Source organism: Capsicum annuum, chromosome 11 (genome assembly GCF_002878395.1).
Source record: "Capsicum annuum cultivar UCD-10X-F1 chromosome 11, UCD10Xv1.1, whole genome shotgun sequence".
Taxonomy (NCBI): domain Eukaryota; kingdom Viridiplantae; phylum Streptophyta; class Magnoliopsida; order Solanales; family Solanaceae; genus Capsicum; species Capsicum annuum.
In genome coordinates, this window is record NC_061121.1 from 37,012,751 (window position 1) to 37,034,994 (window position 22,244).

Consider the following 22,244-nt stretch of genomic DNA (forward strand, 5'->3'; position numbering starts at 1 on the left):
TGGCCCAAACTGTTACTGCAAATGTTTAGGCCAAAGGCTCCACAGTAGCAGGGAGGTGATTCAGCTGCTGCCAGGATCCATGACTTCATGCGGATAAATTTGCCAGAATTCTATGGGTCCAAGTCTGATGAGGATCCATGATTGATTTTAGAGAAGGTGCAGAAGATTACTCAGGTGATGCATGTATCTGAGAAAGATAGTGTGGAGTTGGCTGCGTATAGGTTGAAAGACCTTGCTTATGACTGTGTTGTTTCTTGGAGGAAAGGTAGAGGTGAGGGAATTGTCCCTACAACTTTGCAAGAGTTCCAGGATTTATTCCTGAATAAGTTTTCCCGTTGGAGATAAGGGAGGCAAATGTGGAAGAGTTTATGAACCTGCGACAGGGCTCTATGACTGTTAGGGAGTACTGTCTAAAGTTCAATAAGTTGGCCAAGTATGCTCCTGACTTAGTGGCTGGTAATCGGGCTAGTATGAGTAAGTTTGTGAATGGAGCGTCTAGTTATGTGGTTAAGGAGTGTAGGTCTGCTATGCTGAATAGTGAGATGAATCTTTCTAGGCTGATGAATCATGTCCAACAGATTGAGGCAGATAAGATTAAGGAGAGAGATAGAATATGAGGGAATAAGAGAGCTAGGTCTGAGCAGCACGAACAGGGTCAGACTAGATCGCAGGAAGGGAGTCGCCCTCAGTATCAGGATCGTTCATCTATCCCAACACCTTTATTTTCTAGTGCTTCTATGCCCAGAGATAAGCAGGAGCAAGGTAGTAGGTCATATACATCCAGGTCCCAGTACAGTGCTGGCAGTAAGCCAAATCATCCCCTGTGTCCTAAGTGTGGTAGGGCTCATTCGGGTGAGTGTTGGGGTGAGAAGAGGGGTTTTTTCCGGTGTGATGACATGGGTCACAGAGTTAAAGATTGTCCACGAATGGACTAGGTTGTCGTGACTATCACCCTCAGACCCAGACTCAGACTGTTAGTGCTCTAGTTCCAGTGACTCGCCCAGCCCTAGCTCAGGGCGCCTCTTCTAGCAATGCTGGCGGGTAGCGCCAGAATAGATTCTATGCTTTACCATCCCACTAGGAACAAGAGGACTCTCCCGATATTTTTACTGGTATGCTTCGTATATTTTAGTTTGATGTGTATGCTTTGTTGGATCCTGGATCCAGTTTCTCATAAGTTACAACTTTGATTGCTGTGAATTTTGAAATGAGTCCTGAGATTATTCCTGAGCTTATCCTAGTTTATATCCCAGTGGGTGATTCAATTGTTGCCCAGAAAGTGTATAAAAAATGTCCTATTACTGTTCTTCATAGAGTCTTGTTGGCTGATCTGATTGAGTTAGACATGGTAGATTTTGATGTGATTCTGGGTATGGACTGATTGTATTCTTCTTATACCTCTATTGATTGTCATACCCGAGTGGTCAAGTTTTAGTTTTTGGGTGCATCCATTTTTGAGTGGTCTGGGAATTTTGTGTCACCCAAGAAATATCTCTTACCTCAAAGCTAGAGAGCTTATTTCCAAGGGGTGTATTTACCATTTTGTTAAAGTCAAAGACACTAAGTCTGAGACTCCAACTCTTCAGTCTGTTAACGTCATCAATGAGTTTTCTGATGTCTTTCCGAATGATCTCCCAAGGACACCTCCTAATAGAGAGATAGAGTTTAGGATTGATCTTCTTCCCGATACTCAGCCCATTTCAATTCCTCCTTACCATATGGCCCCTGCAGAACTTAAGGAGTTGAAAGAGCAACTCAAAGATCTACTAGATAAGGGTTTCATAAGGCCTAGTGTTTCTCCTTGGGGTGCTCCTGTGTTGTTTGTGAGAAAGAAAGATGGCTCTTTGTGTATATGCATTGATTACCGCCAACTGAATAAAGTCACCATAAAAAATAAGTACCCCCTTCCGAGAATAGATGATTTGTTTGACCAATTGCAAGGTGCAAGTGATTTCTCAAAGATAGACCTTCATTCTGGCTATCATCAACTCAAAGTTAGGGAGTGTGACATCCCAAAAACTGCTTTTTGAACTCGTTATGGCCATTTTGAGTTTCTTCTTATGTCTTTCGAGTTAACTAATACCCCAGCAGCTTTCATGGACCTCATGAATCGAGTATTCATACCATATCTAGATATGTTTGGCATAGTGTTCATTGATGATATACTGGTGTACTCCCAAAGTGAGGATGAACATTCTGATCATCTCTGAACTGTCTTGCAAACCCTTAGAGATCACAAGTTGTTTGCCAAGTTCAGTAAGTGTGAGTTTTGGCTAAGGTCAGTTATTTTTCTAGATCAAATCATTTCTTTCGAGGGTTAGAGTTGATCCCCAAAATACCAAAGCTGTTAGAAATTAGCCTAGACCTATTTCTCCGACTGATATCTAAAGTTTCTTGGGTTTAGATGGCTATTACTGCTGTTTTGTTGAGGGTTTCTCCTCTATAGCATCTCCTATGACTCGGTTGACCCAAAAGAAAGTGAAGTTCTTGTGGTTTGAATCTTGTGAGAAGAGTTTTCAGGAGTTGAAGACTCGACTCACTTCAGCCCCTATTTTGACTTTGCCTGATGGTGTTGATGGTTTTGTGGTGTACTGTGATACTTCAAGAGTTGGGTTGGGTTGCGTATTGATACAGAAGGATAAGGTGATAGCTTATGCTTCTAGACAGTTGAAACTCCATGAGAAAAATTACCCCACCCATGACCTTAAGTTGGCTGCTGTTGTGTTTGCTTTGAAAAGATGGAGACATTATTTGTATGGTGTCCATGTTGATGTTTTCACTGATCATAAGAGTCTGCAGTATGTGTTTACCCAGAGAGAATTGAATCTTATGCAGAGACGATGGTTAGAATTATTAAAGGACTATGATATGAGTGTGTTGTACCATCCGAGCAAGGCCAATGTTGTGGCGGACGCACTAATTAGAGTGTCCATCGGTAGTGTTTCGCATGTGGTAGAAGGTAAGAAAGAGTTGCCTCATGATGTACATTGTTTGGCTAGATTGGGGGTTAGGTTGTTTGACTCTGCTGAAGGTAGTATTGGGGTTTAGAGTAGTTCCGAATCCTCTTTGGTTTCGGAAGTGAAGGAAAAACAATACTTAGATGCTAGTTTGGTCAGACTGAAGGAGTCAATTAAGGACCAAAAAGTAGAGGTTTTCTCCCAAGGGTGATATGGTGTGTTGAGATTGCAGGGTAGATTGTGTGTCCCGAATGTTGCTGATCTGAGACAGAGGATTATGGTTGAAGTGCACGGGGCACGATATTCTATTCATCTTGGTGCATTCAAGATGTACCGAGACTTGCGGGAAATCTATTGGTAGAGTGGCATGAAGAAAGATATAGCAGCATTTATAGCTAAGTGTGCAACATGCCAACAGGTTAAGGTTGAACACCAAAGACCTGGTGGTATGATGCAAGAGTTTAGTATTCCCATGAGGAAGTGGGAAGAGATAAATATGGACTTCGTGATTGGTTTACCTCCTTCCCGACGCCATCATGATTCCATTTGGGTTGTGGTTGATAGGTTGACTAGGTCTGCTTATTTCTTGCCTGTTCATACTTCATATACTGCTGAGGATTACACTAGATTGTATATTTGAGAGCTAGTCAGACTCCATGGAGTTCCCTTGTCTATCATTTCAGATAGGGGTACTTAGTTCACTTTGTAATTTTGGAAAGCTTTTCAGAAGGGTCTTGGTACCCAAGTACTTTTGAGTTCTGCTTTACGTCCGTAGATCGATGGTTAGGCTGAGCAGACCATCTAGACCTTACAGGATATGTTGAGAGCTTGTGCATTTGACTTTATGAGAAGTTGGGACGATCACTTACCGTTGATAGAGTTTGTTTACAATAAATGTTTCTACTCTAGTATTGGCATGGCTCCGCTTGAAGCCTTATATGGGAGGGAGTGTAGATCACCCATAGGTTGGTTCGAGGTGGGTGAAGCGGCTGTGAGTGGTCCTGATTCGGTATTTGAGGCTATGGAAAAAGTTAAGTTAATTAGGGAAAGGTTGAAAACTGCGCAGAGTCGTTAGAAGTCATATGCAGATGTTAGAAGGAGAGACCTTGAGTTTGAAGTTGGTGACCTAGTGTATCTAAAAATTTCACCCATGAGGAGGGTGAAGAGATTCGGAAAGAAAGGGAAGCTTAGTCCCTGTTATGTTGGTCCTTACCATATTCTTAGCCGTGTTGGTAAGGCAGCTTATGAGGTCGAGTTGCCTTCCAAGTTGTCCTCTGTTCATCCAATATTCTATGTCTCCTTGCTTAGAAAGCATATTAGCGATGTTGTGGTAGTAGATTCCTCTGTGAGTGCTGACATTCAAGAAAATCGTTCTTTTGATGAGATTCCTGTTGAGATTCTTTATTTCAGTGTTTTAAGACTAAGGAACAAAGAAGTTCCCTTGGTGAAGGTGTTGTGGCGAAACCAATCTGTTGAGGGTGCAACTTGTGAAGCTGAGGCGGATATGCGATCCAAGTACCCGTACCTATTTTCCGCGAACTCCAATCAAGCCGAATGTACCGTTCTTTCCTAAATCATGCACTTTTGATAAAAGGTGCAGCAGTTCAGCTTTCATTCATTATGTGTTCAGCCGTAGTTTCTTGAATTTATGCATTCTATGTTGCATTCGGAGTGAGAAATGATGTGGTGATGAGTCTAACGACTGGTTTTCGCTATATCCTATATTCCCTATCTAATCTTGGCATGTCTAGCGTCATTTGAGGACAAATGTTTCCAAGGGGGGGATGATGTAATACCTCGGGATATTTTTCAATGAAATTTTGTGTGTAAACTTGTTGGGTTCTATCTTCTAGAATGAATTATCAATTTTCCGTGTGGAATGTCTTAGATTATGACCCACCATTGCGTATAGTATCGAATAAGCTTTCCAATGATATGTGGATCATCCAAAACGGACACCCGAGCGACAAGTTATGAACATTCCGATCGAACTGTGAATAGTAGTAAACAATAAAACGTGCAGGAAAAAGTACTGAGGCATAGCGTATTTTTCCTCCAACTTTAAACGATCATAACTCCTTGTACATAATGATCTGAGTTATCTACTATATATCAATGGAAAGCTCTGCGAGCGTTCTTTCCAATGAAATTGGCTTCCTCCAATTTGTCTATCGGAGCAAAAAGTTATGGTCGATCTACTTCAGCCTATCAAAAGTGAATTTTTGGGTCAAATTTAAATGATCATAACTCCTCGTACACAATAATCTGGGTGAGATACTATATATCAACGGAAATATATGAGAGTCCTCTTTCTAATGAAATTGGTTTCATCCAATTTGTATATCGGAGTAAAACGTTATGGTTGATCTACTTCAGACTATCAAAACAGTCCACCAAAGGACAGATTCGAAAATTATTTTTTTTAGGGGTGTTTTGGTCTTTCTCCCTCACCCAAAATCCATCCAAACCCTATATTAAAGCCTATCATAAGTGTTATATGTTATATATCATCAAATTCCCTCAAAAAGAACACCCTAAACTCCTACATCCAACTTCAAGAACCTCTAAAGTTCACCATTAATTCTGCAAATTTATTCAAGATTACAAGTTCCTATTTCAAGAAATCCAAGAACCATCATTCAAAGGCACGATTAACATCTCAAAAACGAGTATCGATCTAAAGTTCATCATTCAAGGTATGTGGGATTTTTCAACAAGAATCTCTTTCGTTCTTGTGCCCAAAAGTAATTTTTTTTACAAAGGCATGATTTTTATTTGATTTTTATGAATTTGAAGCATGAACCCATATCTTATAATGATTATTATGAAAACTTGATGTTTATAATTTTAAAAAATGAATTTACATGTGTGGAAATATAAAGCATGTATCTTGAACGATATTTATCATGATTTTGATATTTGGGTCGTGAATCCCCATTAGAAATTGTGTTTTTTAAGAAAGTGTGTATTATAAGCACGTTGATGTTGAATATTTGAGATATTTTGAATGATTTGACCTTTTGGTCTTAATGGAGTTGTTTTGAACTCGAGTGTGAAAGAAATCCACAACGTGGTCGATTTTCATAGATGGGAAGCATGATGGCTCCCGATGTATATTTATATATTACTGAAATTGTTTTGTTGTGGATTGTCTTTAAAATGATCTGAGCTAAGTCCAGGAGTAATCTTTAGCACCGAGTGGGAGGTGTAAAGCGACCTTACTTCCCTAGAACTACGTTCCCCTGTAGGAGTAAGCCTAAGGCTTATTTATATAGTGATCACTAGTTTTTGTGGATTTGATATCGATAGTTCTACTCTGATGGAAAGGATAGGACGGCTCTCCCCCACGTGGGTTGTACGTTGGACTCCATGTAGCTCATATGGTTTATGTCGGTTATAGGATCTCCCTGTGTGTGTGTTTGCTTGTGTCTACGGTGAATGGTGAAGTGAATTGAAAGTGGAATTGTGAAAGTTATTCTTTTGAAAGATTTAAATGATATTTACATTATGAGAATTGATATTCTTGATGAACTGAAAGTGATTGACAAATTATATGATGACTCACATGTGTTATTGTACTTTTTCATCCTCTCATGATTATGATGATTTTTTTTGGGCTATGTGAGTCTTTCATACATCCTGCATATTTCTTATAAATATTTATGATGATGATGTTATACAACTGCATACACCCCCATATACTCGATTCCTTTCCATGGTACTGACCTATATCTTCGGATGTAGGCTGCATTTTCTCGGAATGTAGGTTCAGATACTCAATTCCAAATTTGACAGTGATTCTTTGGGCACGCTGTTCGACATCGTCTGTCGTGGTGAGTCCTCATATTCCAAGGACGTGATGTCGGATGTTGGTTTCATGGAATCATTTACATTTGATAACTGAGTATGAGTCAGTTGGGACATGTCTCAATGGTTTGCTAGTTTTATTGATTTTCTTAGAGGCTTGTCAGACTAGTATAGATGTTAGGAGTTGACTAATAAGTCGTATTTTGTTATCTTTCTGAAATTCTTTTATTCTTGGACGATGATTACTTTGTTGATATTTGAGGGTTATTTATAGAAACCCCATTGATTTGTGTTTAACTAAATGAAAATGGCTCAAAGGGTTAGCTTGGGGCTACTCGTAGCCTCAAGCACCGTGTGACGCTCCAGGACCCACTTTTTGGGGTGTTACATTATCCTTTTGTTCATTACTTATAGTAGTTTAATGTATACTTGTGGTACTTTGTGTTGTTTGTTGCAATATATGTGAGTATTATAGAACTGTTAGTGCAAGCTGCGTGGGTTATTGTTGTTGGACATTTTCTTATTATAGGTGATATGCCCTGAGTGTGCATTTTGCCTAATTTATAATCTACTTTGCTCGGTTGGTCTATGATACCCACTGAGTATAAGAGGATTGTACTCACTCATATTGTGCCTTTTTGATGCATATCCTAGTTCGGGTACACACTACGTTGCTTGATTCGGGCGACATTTTGAGCTTTACAAAGTTGCGATGGATTTCATGTGTTTTGAGTCTACTACTGCCTCTTCTTATTAGACTATGTCTTTACTACTATTTGGAGATAGGTTTGTTCCTATTTTTTTTTGCTTCTTGAGTTGTATTAGTAGTTCTTGCACTATGATACCAGGTTTAGGGAGTTATGTCATTATTGACTATGCTTCTTTACGCTTTCATTATTCTGATTATGGTTCGGCTTCATTGTTGGAGCCTTGGCTAGAATTTTGAATGTTAATTTCCCTTTTGTATTGGTTTGTGTGATGGAATTATTTGTAAATATTCTCTACAACAAGTTCCATCACGACCCTAGGATTTATGGATCGTGACAAAGACAATAAGGAACCCGTGGAAATTTACAGGATTGAATATCTATAAGTAAAACTCCCGAAATTCGTCTTAGCATAAAGGGCACCATTTGGAATGTCCCAGGTTTAAGGTCCATTGGAAGAAGTGGAATTTTTGGGTGAAGTTCGACATTTTGTTCCATCAACACTAATATAGCAGTCAGCGCACTGCTATAGTGGCAAGTGTCATAGCGGAGAAATTCCCACTATAGCAATGGTTAAAGGCAATCAATAACCGCTACAACGGGAATTCCTCCTCTATGGTGCTTTCCACTTGCGGTGTGCCGACCACTATAGTGGTTTCGATGGGATATGATGTTCTTCTTCACCCAAAATCACACTTTTTGTAGTACACCTAAAACCTTGGACATTCCCAACAGTGCCCTTTACACTAAGACTAAATTCGGGGGTTCTACTTATCCAAATTTGATTTCATAAAGTTCTATGGGTTTCTTATCATCTTAGATAACAAGAAATCTATACAAATACCAATAATCTAGTCCAAATAATTATCAAATTTTCCTAGACCACACTTCTCTCAGAAATCAATAGAAACTAGCAAAGACTGAAATTTGTAACTTCCAAATTGGGAAGAATTTGGACATGAGATTTTAAATTTAGGACTCATATATAACAACAGAGAGGGCTGTTATAATAAATATTTTAAATTATCTTTCGTCACTATATAAAGATTGAAGGTTAAAAAAAATATCCAAAATATTTTGAGTTTATATTTATCTCAATTCATCTAAACATGAAAAATCTAAATGAATTAGCATGAGTCTCGAAACAATGAACAAAATGCAGATTGAATCAAAATTTGGACAAGTCATACTATTTAATTTAAATATTTGATGTGCAATTTTGAAGTTATCCATAAAGTCAAACTAACAAAGGAGTTATAACTTTACCCAATTAAACTTGGTGAATTGAAAAGGGCACTAATATCAGATCATTTTTTCATTTCTAGATACTATAAACGTTTTTGGAGTTCCTCATATACGAATGAAAGATCCTAAAGGATATCCTAATCTACAATGCATTTCTTTTTTTATATAGCTAAATTATTCATTGAAAATCTCACAACATTGAACAAATAATCAAAAACAAAAAAAACTTATTGCATGAGAACAAAAAAATATTATTAGAATTGAAATCGAATCTTAAGAGAGAAGAAGGGGTTCGACACAACTCTTTGTGTATTAAAATTATTCTATTTAAAATTTAAATATTTGGTATCGTTAAGTATTCGTTGGATCCTTCTATTTAAAATAAAACTACAAACAACATATATTAAAGAAGAAATAGAACATTTTAATTTTCTTATAACTCTAAGAGATGATAATGAATGATGAAAAATCAAAAAACGTAATAATAAAAAAAAATTGGTCCACTTCATTAGATGAAAATTTAAATTAATACATTGGAGTAATATGATAAATAGCATAAATATTTATCTTAAATTTTTTTCATCAGTTATGTTTTGGCAAAAATAACAAGCATGAAATTACATGTATTTTTTATTGCAATATTTAGCTGAACACTCTTCCAAGCAGCTCTTCGTTAGCTTTGAATCTACATAAAATTCATCAAAAATATAAATTATAAATTATATGATATTATGATAGAAAATTACTAAAATAAAAGAATTTAACAAAAAAAATTATACCTTCTTTAAATTTGGAGTAATGTTCCATTGAGCAAGAAGAATTACAATTTAATTCATCAATAGAAATGTGTAGATGACACTGTTTCATATAATCAGACATGCAACCAGGTGTTTTACTTAAGGCACATGAAAGTACGCATTTTTCGTTGCTTGAAAATTTCTCTTCAACATTTGTTAAAACAGATACAATGAGAAAATTTATCAATAGAACTTTTGTGAATTTCATTTTGGATTATTAGATAAACCCTTTTTAATCCTCAATTTAATACTTTTTTTTTATTATGAATCTTAGGTGTTTGATGAAAACTAAGTAATATTATTTATAATCAAAGTTTTCACTAAAATCTAAAATATATTAAATAATAATCTAATCCAAAAATTAAATAATAGTCAAAAAACACAAACTATAATTTATGTTAAAAATATTACAAGTTCTAAAATAAATGTATTTGAGCATCGTAGAGAAGTACTATTTACTAAAATTTAGGGCTATTTATTGGTATTGAAAGTTGTAGTCCATACGGACCATACATCACTAAGATACTTGATGGCGAAGAAAGACGCAAAACTAAGGGTAGTTAGATGGGCTTTGCTACTAATGAATTTGATTTTGAAGTCAAAGACAGAAAAGGATGTGAAAATCAAGTAGCAAATCATCTATCTCGATTATAAAATGAAGAGAAGAAGTTAGAAGAGTTAGAAATTGATAACTCTTTTCCTGACGAATAGGTACTGGCAACTACTCTTGATTTGGTGTCATGGTATGCGAACTTTGCTAACTACATGGTCAGAGAAATCATTTCGGATAACCTTAACTTTCACTAACGGAAGAAGTTCTTACATGATGTAAATAGGTACTTCTATCATGAACCTCATTTGTTTAGATGTTGCGCTAAGGACATTATTAGGAGATATGTACCAGAGTTGAAAATGTTGAATATTTTGCATGCTTGCCATTCATATCCAGTGGGAGGACATCATGCAAGTGATAGAATAGCCAAAAAGATTTTGGAAAGTGGATACTACTGGCCCACAATTCGTAATGATATCTATGAGTTTGTGAGGTCTTATGATCAATGTCAATGACATGGGTCAATCTCTAAACATCAAGAAATGCCTATGAGTAAGATGATAGAAGTGGAGTTCATTGATGTGTTGGGGAAATTTCATAGGGACCTTTGTAAGTTCTTATGTTCACAAGTATATCCTAGTAGCTATGGACTATGTGTCCAAATGAGTCAAAGTTATGGCCTTGGAAGAAAATAAAGGCAAGAGTGTGGTTCCATTTCTGAGAATGAACATTTTCTCTCGCTATGATATTCCACGCATAACAATAAGCGATGGATAATCTCATTTTTGAAACAAGATATTCTGAGCTGCTCTATTGAATTATTGGGGTGAAGCGGCACAAGGTAGACACACCTTACCACCCACAAACTAGTGAGCAAGTGGATATGTCTAATACAAAAATCAAGGCCATACTATCTAAAACCATTAATGAAATAGAAGCGATTGGTTAAGAAAGTTGGATTATGAGCTTTAGGTGTATCAAACTACTTTCAGGACACCCATCGGTATGTCTCCTTATCAGCTAGTTTTTCGAAAATCTTGTCACTTGCCAATAGAGTTGGAACAAAAGGCATCGTGGGCACTTAAAAGGTGTAACTAGAGATTGAAAGAAGTGGCTGATATGAGATTGGACTAACTCAACGAGAGGGTTGATCTCTACAGAGAGAAGATAAAGTAGTATCATGATTAGAGAATTGAAAAAAGAGTCTTCCAAGTGGGTGATAGGTTGTTACTGTTCAACTTAAAGTTTAATATTTTCGAAGAAATATAAAATCAAAGTGGTCAATACCGTTTAAAGTGACTCAAGTCTTTCCATCCAAAGTAGTTGAATTGAAAAAAAATTAGAGAAATTAGTTCAAGGTCAATGGACAAATAACCAAGCACTACATTGGCCCAATGGATAAGGTAAAAGTGTTGTCTAAGGTGTATATTGATGAATTCTGAGTAGTCAAGTTAATCGAGTCATGCCGCGATGTTAAATCAGACGCTATTAGGAGGCAACCCAAAGTTTGTGTTGTGAATAGTCATATTTCTTTCTTTTAGGTATTACCATGGGTAATGTGTTGGTTAATATGTCAAGGGACAAACAAAAAAATTATCTATGATCACTTACAAAATTAGATTGACAAGTTGTCAATCTTGTTACCAACTTGGGAAAAAATCTTTTGTAAAAGCTGGATAACCTTGATGACGGAATTGGCAAGATATAACCTTTTTAACGAATCGAAAATCATGTCGTCAACCTGGAAGTAAATCTACAACATGATCTAGATAGCATTGACGACAAGGTTGACAAGTTGTCACTTAAGTCACAAGATCTTAACTTTTTATCATCAATTGATGAAAATTGAAGAATCATTCTATATAAGGTTGACGAACTCAAGTGACAAGCCGTCAACTTGAGCCTCAACCCAGGTATGATTTGATTTTGACCTGGTCTAACCCTAATCCTGTCCAGCTATTGAGACCTTTCACATTCCTATTACCTGCTTAATTTTGCTTTTCTTTTGTGTTTTAAATTTTTATTTCATTCGCTCTTTATAAAAAATAAAATAAAATCAATAAAAATATAAAATACCCATTAATTAGAAACTCTTTTTTTCCCTCTTACCTCACACATCTTAAGCTCCCCTTATATTTTCAACTTAAAGTTATCCATTCCTATTACAAGTGTTCAAATTCATATTCATCAATTTCAAGTTCTACCAACTTGCCTGTAAGATAAAAAGGCAAATATACGTGTGTATATTGATAACACTGAGCTCCGAGTTCATCTCTTATATTGTGCTAGTGTATTCCATCTTCAACTTCAAGGTATGACAAGTATCTTCTTTCTCAATCTTAAGTGAAAAAGGGTAAGATAATGTGGATATTTAACAACCAATGAGCAATATTGGACAATATATAGTACATCCAATTTAAAGTTGAGATGATAACAATATTATTCAAAATTGCTCATGAGGGTCAAAATTATATGCTTGGGCATTGTACATTTCCCAATAAGTTGTGAAAGTTATTCTTATTAAGGAAGAGTAACCTAAATAACCTAATGGGAAATTCACAAGTACCTTTATAGATTATTCAATTCAACTAAGTAGAGTCGATGGTGCATAATTCTTAGAAACTGACGACTAGAGTTGATAAGCTATCAACCCAAGTACCCAACATTGTATTCAAGGCATTAAAGACTGTTTTGGGTTGCTGAAGAGATTGCCAAGCTATCACTAAGGTTATGAGTCATCACTTTTGTTGTCAAATATGTGGATAAATAGGAGTAATTGTATTTTAGGCTGACGACTAAATTGACAAGCTATCAACTAAGTAAAAATTGTAAACTATGTCATCACTTTTGATACTAAGCTGTGGGGTGATTATTTTGTAGGCTAACGTTGTGGTAGACAAGCTGTCAACGAGTTGACGAGTTGTCAACCCATGTCATCAACAATGTCACCTTGAGATAATGTTTGGTATACTCCTTCCTTCTTTGTGTGCCAATTAATTTTTTCTTGATAATACAAATATAACTATGCCTCCAACGAGTCAAACAAAGAGCACCAACAATCGAACAACCAAAACCACCTCAACTTGGAGACTATTCAATATTTGAGAATGAACCTGAAGGAGTTGGACCAGAGAGATATCGTATGAGGAAGAATGTTCGCATAACGGAACCAACCCTCCAGTCTTAAGAGAGGGTAGTATCCATCGTGAGCGAGTCCAACTCTGTGGATAAGAGTTCTGAAAAAGAGGACTCTCCTGCATCACAACACCCATGGAAAAAAACCTTTCCACTGTGTGGGGATGTGATAAAAAGTATAAACCCTAGTGATGAGTGGTGATTTCACCACTCATTTCACTAAACATTTGAACACAGTACCATGTTTTGGAAAAGTAAATGAGACATAATCATTATTTTATACACTAATGTTCACATTTTGTAGGTATAGAGTTGATAAGATGGAAAGATACGGATCAGAGCTAAAAAGGGATCCAATGGAAGCAAAGAAGTACAACTAAAGACCTAGAGCAGTTATCAGCCTCAGTAACCGTAATCGCGGGCCATAGCCCATGGTTGTAATCAGTCATGATGGTCAGGAGAATGCGATCTCAGAGCACAACCGCATCATGTTAGCCACAATTTCGGACAACCTCACGCGATCATGGCTAAGCGGGAATATTTTCTAGGGAAGTTTTGTAAATTCACATGGATGAATCCCAAACCTTATATAGGCAAAAATCCTTTCTTCTTTAGGCATTGCTTACCTCATAGACATTTTTGAATTTGAACTAGGAACCCTAATTGAGCAAGTTTGTAACTAATTTTGGAGGCTTGAATTCTTGGTGTTTTGTGAAGAATGGATTCCTTTAGATAATCCTTATGGTATATCTTTCTCTACTTTCTTCATGAGTAGCTAAGTAATTTATTCTTGGGATTATGTTAAACTAAAGTGTAATTGTGTGTGGGTATTATTATGTTTGCATGATTTTTAGTTGTTGAATATGGATTCTACCATTTCTTGAGTTTAATAGTTGGAATTTATGGGTGAAACCCCCAAATCTCCAAATGGGTTTGATGAGTGAAAATCTCAAATCTCTAAATGGGTTTGATAGGTGAAAACCCCAAACTCTAGAAAACCTTCATCATCTTTGAAAGAGGGATGAAGGTGAAGTTACGGGATCCCATAGCATCCTTGAAAGAGGGCTATAGGGGGACAAGGCAATGGTGGGTAATTAAGCCTATGGTTTACTACCTTTTACAATCTTATAGATAAGTGTGATTAGAGTGTAAGACATGTCAAGCGCATCTTCCTAGAAATAGGGTTGCCTGATTAAGGTTTTTGGTGACAATGAATGACACATTTGTTAGGTTCTTAAAAGAGCCAATGGGTGAAATCTTTGTGGTTTTGTTGAAAGACTAATCACAAAAATCTTCAACCTAGCCTATCCTTTACTAAACAACTAAGTTTCACAGTTGACCATCATTAACCTACACACTCTTTACCTTTAGGTAGTCATAATCCCAACATTATTCTCCAAACATTGTTTTTAAATCAAAAGACCTATAACTAGTGTGTTGTTGGACTAAAAATTATTATAAGAAGACTCCAAACCACCACCACCCACTTTACTTAAAATATTATTTTCTTTGCACTTCGTGTACCCTTTTAGTAATTAGAGCACCCATAGGACTTGAAATTTGCATTTCGCTCCTTGTGGATTTGACCCTAATGCTAATTGGGTTTTTGAAAATGACTGCCTCACCCCATAAACATGGGAGTGATTTGAGCATTATCAAAATGACAACGTTCTCGGGGAGTGGAATATAGATTTCCCTTGTGTGGTATGACTCTTACTTGGGTATACCCGAGGTGGTGTAATTTACTTTATTTGTTGTTTTTGGATTTTTGTAGGTGATGAAAGTATTAAAGGGGAAATGAGCGACAACGCTAGAAACATGATCCCCTTGATGATGAGGGCCAACTAAATGAAGCGGGCCAAACAAGTGCAATCCGTATCCTACCAACACATGGGAAAGGAGTTTTCCATGTGACTAGCATCATGCTACACATATTGCAAATGAAAAGGTTGTACGGGGGTCAATATTTTGAGGACCCAAATATCTACTAGAAGAATTTTTTGGGTGTGTGTGCGCCATTCAACATAGAACACATTAATCAATAATCCATCCGTCTTCGCCTCTTCCTGTTCTCACTAATGGGTGAGGCAGTGTTATGTCTCCGCTCACCTCCACCCAGCTCAATCACTTCTTGGGAAGAGCTTACTACAATGTTTCTTGATCGATACTTCCCACCATATAAAATTCTTGAAAAGAGGGACAAGATCGTGAAATTTCGGCAATTGAATGAGGAGCCATTCTTTGAAGATTGGGAGAGGTTTAATGGAAAATTAGCCCAATTCCCAAATCACGAGGTCCCAAATAAGATGCTTCTTTAAATCTTCTATCAATCCCTTGATCTACTAAACAAAATTATGGTGAATAATGCGGTGGGAGGCTCTATAGTGAAGATTTACCACCATGCGGCCATTCTATTGATAGGTGAAGTGTCAGAGTAAAATTAGGGTTCGCATACCTAAGATAATGAAGGTCCCAAAAATTCTTCCTCTACATCCATGGTTGACAAGGAACAAACAAAGAGGGATTAATAGAGAAAGAAAAGCATGGAAAAGATGATGACCCAACTTGAACTCTTGACCAAGCATGTTATGGGTACACCCATGAAAATAGTTAATGCCATAGCTTCAAAAGCATATGATGAAGATGAAGAGGCCAAGAAGTTGGATGAGGAGATTCGGTATTTGGCAAACTACTCGGCGGGTTCCCACCCCATCTATAAAAGGAAAGTGGGAATCAAGGTTTGATAGATCGAGAGCGTGATAGAGATTAGAGGGATAGAGAGCATGTTTATAACCATTATATGCCTCCCTATGACCGGACTTAAAACAAAGAGACAAACTCCATTGACCCCATAAAGTTCAAAACCAAGGATGTCCTAACAAGAATCTTGAATAGAGTTGAAGGTATGGACAAAATGGTCCGTGAGTTGAAAAGTGACTTCACGAAACTCTCTCAAACCATGGTGTCTTACTGTGCCTCTATCAAGAAATTAGAGACCCAAATTGGGCAAATCTGCACTCAAATTAATGCTAGACCATAAGGTGGATTCTCAAGTGACACGATTACTAATCCAAAGAATGAGTCTCAAGTCCTAGAAATCATCACTAGGAGTGGGAAGAAACTTGATGAACCCTTTAAAGAAGAATTGAGTGAGAAAATGCCCAAGTCTAAAGCAAAAGAGGTGTTACCTCAAAATCAAGAAAAAAATGATGAGAAAGAGATCGCGGAAAGTGATGAAGAAGTGGTTGAATTTGAAAAGCCACAAAGTGAAACAAGGACCACAATCCAAGTTCCTCCCCCATTCGCTCAATGATTACATAAAAAAAAGTAGGGTGACAAGTTGAGGAAATTTATGGCAAAGCTTATCAACCTATCGATAAATATCCCATTGCTAGAGGCAATCCAAGAGATCTTGAGATATGCCAAGCTAATGAAAAAGTAGATGCCCAAAAAGAATTTCATCAAAGGTGACACCATTGAGGTCACTCATGGGTGTAGTGTTATCTTGGATAGAAAGGTTGCAGAAAAGAAAAATAACCCTGGAGCATTCACCATTGCTTGTACCAATGGGATATATGTGTTTACAAAAGCTCTATGCGACCTTAGTGAGAGATTTAACTTAATGCCTTTTGTCATCTATAAGAAAATTGGATTGGTTGCCCCTATACCGACCTCTATGCGGCTCTTAATATCGGACCGGTCTATCAAAAGGCCAATAGGAATTTTATCTGATATCCTTATTAAAGTGGACAAGTTTATAATTCTGGAGGATTTTGTGGCCTTGGACTGTTAGATGGACCAAGAGGTACCTATCATCCTTGGTCGTCCATTTTTAGCCACCAAAAGAGCCATCATTGATTTACAGATGGAGGAAATGAAATTTAGGGTGCAAAAGGATGAGATCTCTTTTAAAATATGTAAGACAAAGAAGCAATCCGTGGAACTTCAAGTTGCATCTGTGGTGGATAATGAGATTGAGAAGGTGAGTAAAGATGGGATTGAGGACCCACCTTGAGAATGGATGAAGGAATACGTCGTGCCACGATGATATCTAAGGCACTATGTGGGAGGTAACCCACAAATGCAACAAAAGTGGCTCGTATCCTTTTGTTATGATTTTGTAGCATAGATGTTAGTTTTTGAATTTAAATAACTTATGCATTTGTGGCACTATGGAGTGCATTGGATAAGATTACAAAAAGGGTAAGTGTGAATTTTTGTATTAAAAACTGAATAGGGGAAATCTGTCATTTGAGAAGAGAGATGAACAGGGGAAAACATGGGAGCAAAAATGCTCTCAGTTACTGTGATTATAGTTCCTAGGTACGATCGTGGTCACCCGCATGTCCTCTATCGCGGGAAACTAACTGCGATCACAGTCACTTCAACTATATGACAACTGATTTCCCCTATTCCCTCACACTTCCTTTTAAGATTTACTCTTATTTGGACCAAATTCTAGTAAAGTTTGTGAGCTCTCCAACAGCATCCATGCATCACAAATCTAATAGGTGCCATGAATCCATGCATTAATTTTTGAAAATAGGCCACAGAAATGCATAATGAAGAGAGGGCCTAATTCTTTGATTCTTATGTTTCCATGTTTTCATACTTGGTATTTGTGTGGTGTTTAGCTGCTAGAGTTTACTGTGCACACATATGGGGAAATATTGAATACCAAAAAATATGGGAAAAATGGATACAAATAAAGTATGCACACCAAGTGTTCGATATTTTGGACAAATGAAGATTGAATTATGGTTTTTGCATTCCAAAGGGCATAATCAAGCACCTAATGGCATTGCTCAACGTCCTTAATATGAATCCATGTTGAAGAGCATACTAACAACCTAAAATTTTGGAAATTTTGAATATGGAAAGATGGTGAAGAACTAGCCTCCATTACCACTATCGCAGTCACTGGTCTATGATCGCGGCTATGTGAATGCAGCTATGGCCCATGATCATGGCAACGAGGAGGTTTCCTACCATACCAAAAAATCCTGCACTCCAAATTTTTAGTCAAACATTACCAAGTGCCCATCCAATGAACTTTGGTGGACAAAATGTCATTGTTTGTATATAAAATGTCATTGATTAACATAATATGTACCTAGTGCTTGCAGGAAAATCTCATGGACAAGTATGATCACATTAGATTCATGGAACCCGAGTTCCACACTCTCTACTATAATGGTCTTCCGAGGACAAAGCTGCTCCCAGAAAGAGGAATTTGTTTGGAAAATGTGCCAGAAAAGCTTTTGATATTTCAAGACAAGCTTGAGACCATAAGGTGGGGATGTTTTGCCCCGGATCCATGCAATGCAAATGAGCATGGGTCCATGAATTCTATGCCAGCATCAGCTAAGTTTTCTTCCCGGATCATCCCACATGACTATTAAAATTTGGGGAAAAATAGTGCTCTTTAAGTCAAGGCAAATCAATGATGTTTATGGGCTCCCACATGCAGACATGGGGGAATTCAAAGAAAAAGGGTGTAAATCGGGAAGTTAGTTAGTGGAACAATTGTGTCCCAGAAAGGAAGTCTTTTGGGCAAAAACTAAAAGAAACATCTCTATGAATGACTTCTCTTCTGAGGCTCAAATTTGGATACACATGATATGTAGCCGAGTCTCCCCTTGCACCCATATGACAGTAGCTAGGCTTGTTGTTTACGTTCAACAACCAAAGTTGTACGCATCTCTTCTCCCCCTCTTTGATTACTAAGCTTTGCAGAAGAGCAGGGGTTGACGAGTATACTGGAGATACTTGGGTGCATCCTAGCCACCCAATCTACCTCTTGAGGATTCGAGGGGTAGGCGAACCTAGCAAAGGTAAGAAGAGAAAAATTGACTTGGGGAAGTCTACATGTACTGAGCCTGAGTTTCATAGGCCATCCACCACCGGTACTCTTGAGGATATTGGAGTTTATATAGCAGAGATATTAGATAGCTTGTGTCTAGTTTACCCGAGGGACCGGGAGAGTCTTCCACCTCTCACCATTCATATAAGTCACAGGTTAATTATGCAAAGTACATGGAGGATAAAAAGAACAAAAAGCTACCATTGCTAGGTCTTTGATATGTCCTCTGGTCTAATTTTCGACTAATGATATCTTGACCTCAAAGAAAATTTTGAAAACACTAACGAACCTTATAAATTATCAAACAGGTCATCTATGCGAGCCAAGGGATATTTGTTTTTGATGGTAACCTTATTCAGCTGCCAATAGTCAATGCATATCCTCAAACTACGATTGTTTTTCTTGAAAAACAAGCTTGAACCACCCTAAGTTTAAGCACTTAGATAAATAAAACATTTCTCAAGCAGCTACTACAGTTGAACTCCCTCAACTCTACTGGAGCCATTCGATAAGGTGGAATAGAAATAGGGTGAGTGCCCGATTATAAGTCAATACATATCTATATCTCTATCAAAGGCCACAGTATATCTGAAGAAAACACATCCTAGAATTCAAAAACTACCAAAACCGACTCTATAGAAGGGGACCTCGCACTCACATCTCAGAGACGAGATAAAAACACTTAACATCCTTTCTCCACTAAGCTTCTGGCCCAGACATATGATATAATCCTTACTGGTTTGGCCTTATACACCCCCTCTCACTCTAACTCATTCATCCCAACATAGCTAGACTCACTATTTTAGTATACAGTTTAAAACAACATGATATGGAGATAACCGAGCCATATCCTAAATTACATCAAAATCCAACATATACAGAATAACCAAGTCTACCCAAGTCTGAAAACCCACAATTAATTTAGGACAAGAGCGATAAACATGGGTTACTATAACAGAATCACCAATCAGAATAGACACATAAACAGTATAATCAAGTACATTACAAACTAGATTCAGACCCATCACAAATTGGGCAGACACATAGGAATAAGTAAAATTTAGATCAAATAAAATTAAAGTCATCCGGTCACACGCAGAAATAATACCTAAGTTCACTACGTCAAAAGCCTCAAAATTAATCTTTCCCGTATATACATAATAGTGAGCCCGATCATCAATCAGAAATAATTTTTTTCCCGGAGGTGTTCTTCCACTAATACCACTATTTACTCGACCACTCTGACTATCGATTTAATTCCCCATTCTCTCTATGGATGACCTCTGTAACTTCCTCCCCTTCCTTAACCCACTGACACTATAGCCCGAGTCTGTGACATGACCCGACCTCGGGCCTTCTCATAATGGGCATCCTAAGTCCAACAAAGACTGGGGACCTACCCCTGTTACCTAACCCAACAATGTATATCCAGTCTTAGGTGGGCTAAATTGTGAACATATAATAAGATAGTATTATTTGTCACATTAAGACTCTTGGATTGGGTCACAATCGTGATCGACCCAATTGAGTCCAACCGTACCACACCAACTACCCAACCATACCAGACCAAACCATAGGCCATAAACCACAGAGAATACCACAACATAGTATGATTAATCCCATAATGTAATAGGATGGAACAACCAACAATATCTTCAAAGGGTGTAAGCCCAATACCAATATTGATGCCAAGGAAAACATCAATACCGAACCCGCCCATACCAACCCGTATAAGTACCACATAGCCTCTATCTAAAAGACTAAACAAATCCGGTTAGGACATACCTTTAACCATGGCCAAAACCGATATTCAAATTTAAAAGAAAAGTGTCTAAAGAAATCCATAACATAAAATGATGACTCCTAAAAATATGAAAGCTCACTATTTTAGTCCAAATGCTGATACCGAATTCGCATTCTAAATAGATGGAGTAGAATGGCCAGTTCCTACATAGCGTTGGTATACAGCCACCAGTAGATAGGGTTATCGAGTGACCACTAGCATAAATCTCAAGATAAGGACAAAATAATGCCAGTTATAAAACCTAGTAAAACCATCCATAATGTATACAACCATGCATATATAAGTGCCGGGAAAGGGAATCAGGTTTAGTATGAATTTAAAAAATTTAGACAAGGGTTATGTAGCTTGTTCCTCCTAAACCACCCACGGGCTATATGGGTTCAGTTCCCCCTGCACAAAGGTTCCCAATGTGTGTAGCCACAAAACCAAAAAATATCCCATGGGATGTCTAGTACATACGCCAATATAAAATGTGACACATGCATACAGTCATCAAGACCCATCATATCAAAAAATATGAGTTTCCAACTTTTTTCCCCTGGGACCATCACCTTCCACGGCTTTTGTAATACCCCGAGAAATTTTTTGATGAAATTTTGTGTGTAAACGTATTGGGTTCTATCTTCTAGATTGAATTATAAATTTTCCATGTGGAATGTCTTAGATTATATCCCACCATTGCGTAGATTATCGAATAAGCTTACCAATGATATGTGGATCATCCAAAACGGATACCTGAACGAAGAGTTATGAACATTTCGATCGAACCATGAATAGTAGTGAACAGTAAAACGTGCAGGAAAAAGTACAGATGCCTGGAGTATTATTTTTCTCCAACTTTAAACAATTATAACTCTCTGTACATAATGATCTGGGTGATTTACTATATATCAATGGAAAGATCTGCGAGTCCTCTTTCCAATGAAATTGGTTTCATCTTATTTGTCTATCAGAGCAAAAAGTTATGGTCAATCTACTTCAGCCTATCAAAAGTAAATTTTTGGGTCAACTTCAAATGATCATAACTCCTCGTAAACAATGATCTGGGTGATATACTACATATCAATGGAAAGATATGAGAGTCCTCTTTCTAATGAAATTAGTTTTATCCAATTTGGCTATCGGTAAAACTTTATGGTTGATCTACTTCAGACTATCAAAACAGTCCACCAAAGGACAGATTCGAGAATTATTTAATTTTTAGGGGTGTTTTGGTCATTCCCCCTCACCCAAAATTCGTCTAAACCCTATATTAAATCCTATTAGAAGCATTATATGTTATATATCATCAAATTCCCTCAAAAAGAAAACCCTAAGCTCCTACATCCAACTTCAAGAACCTCCAAAGTTCACCATTAATTCTGCAAATTTATTCT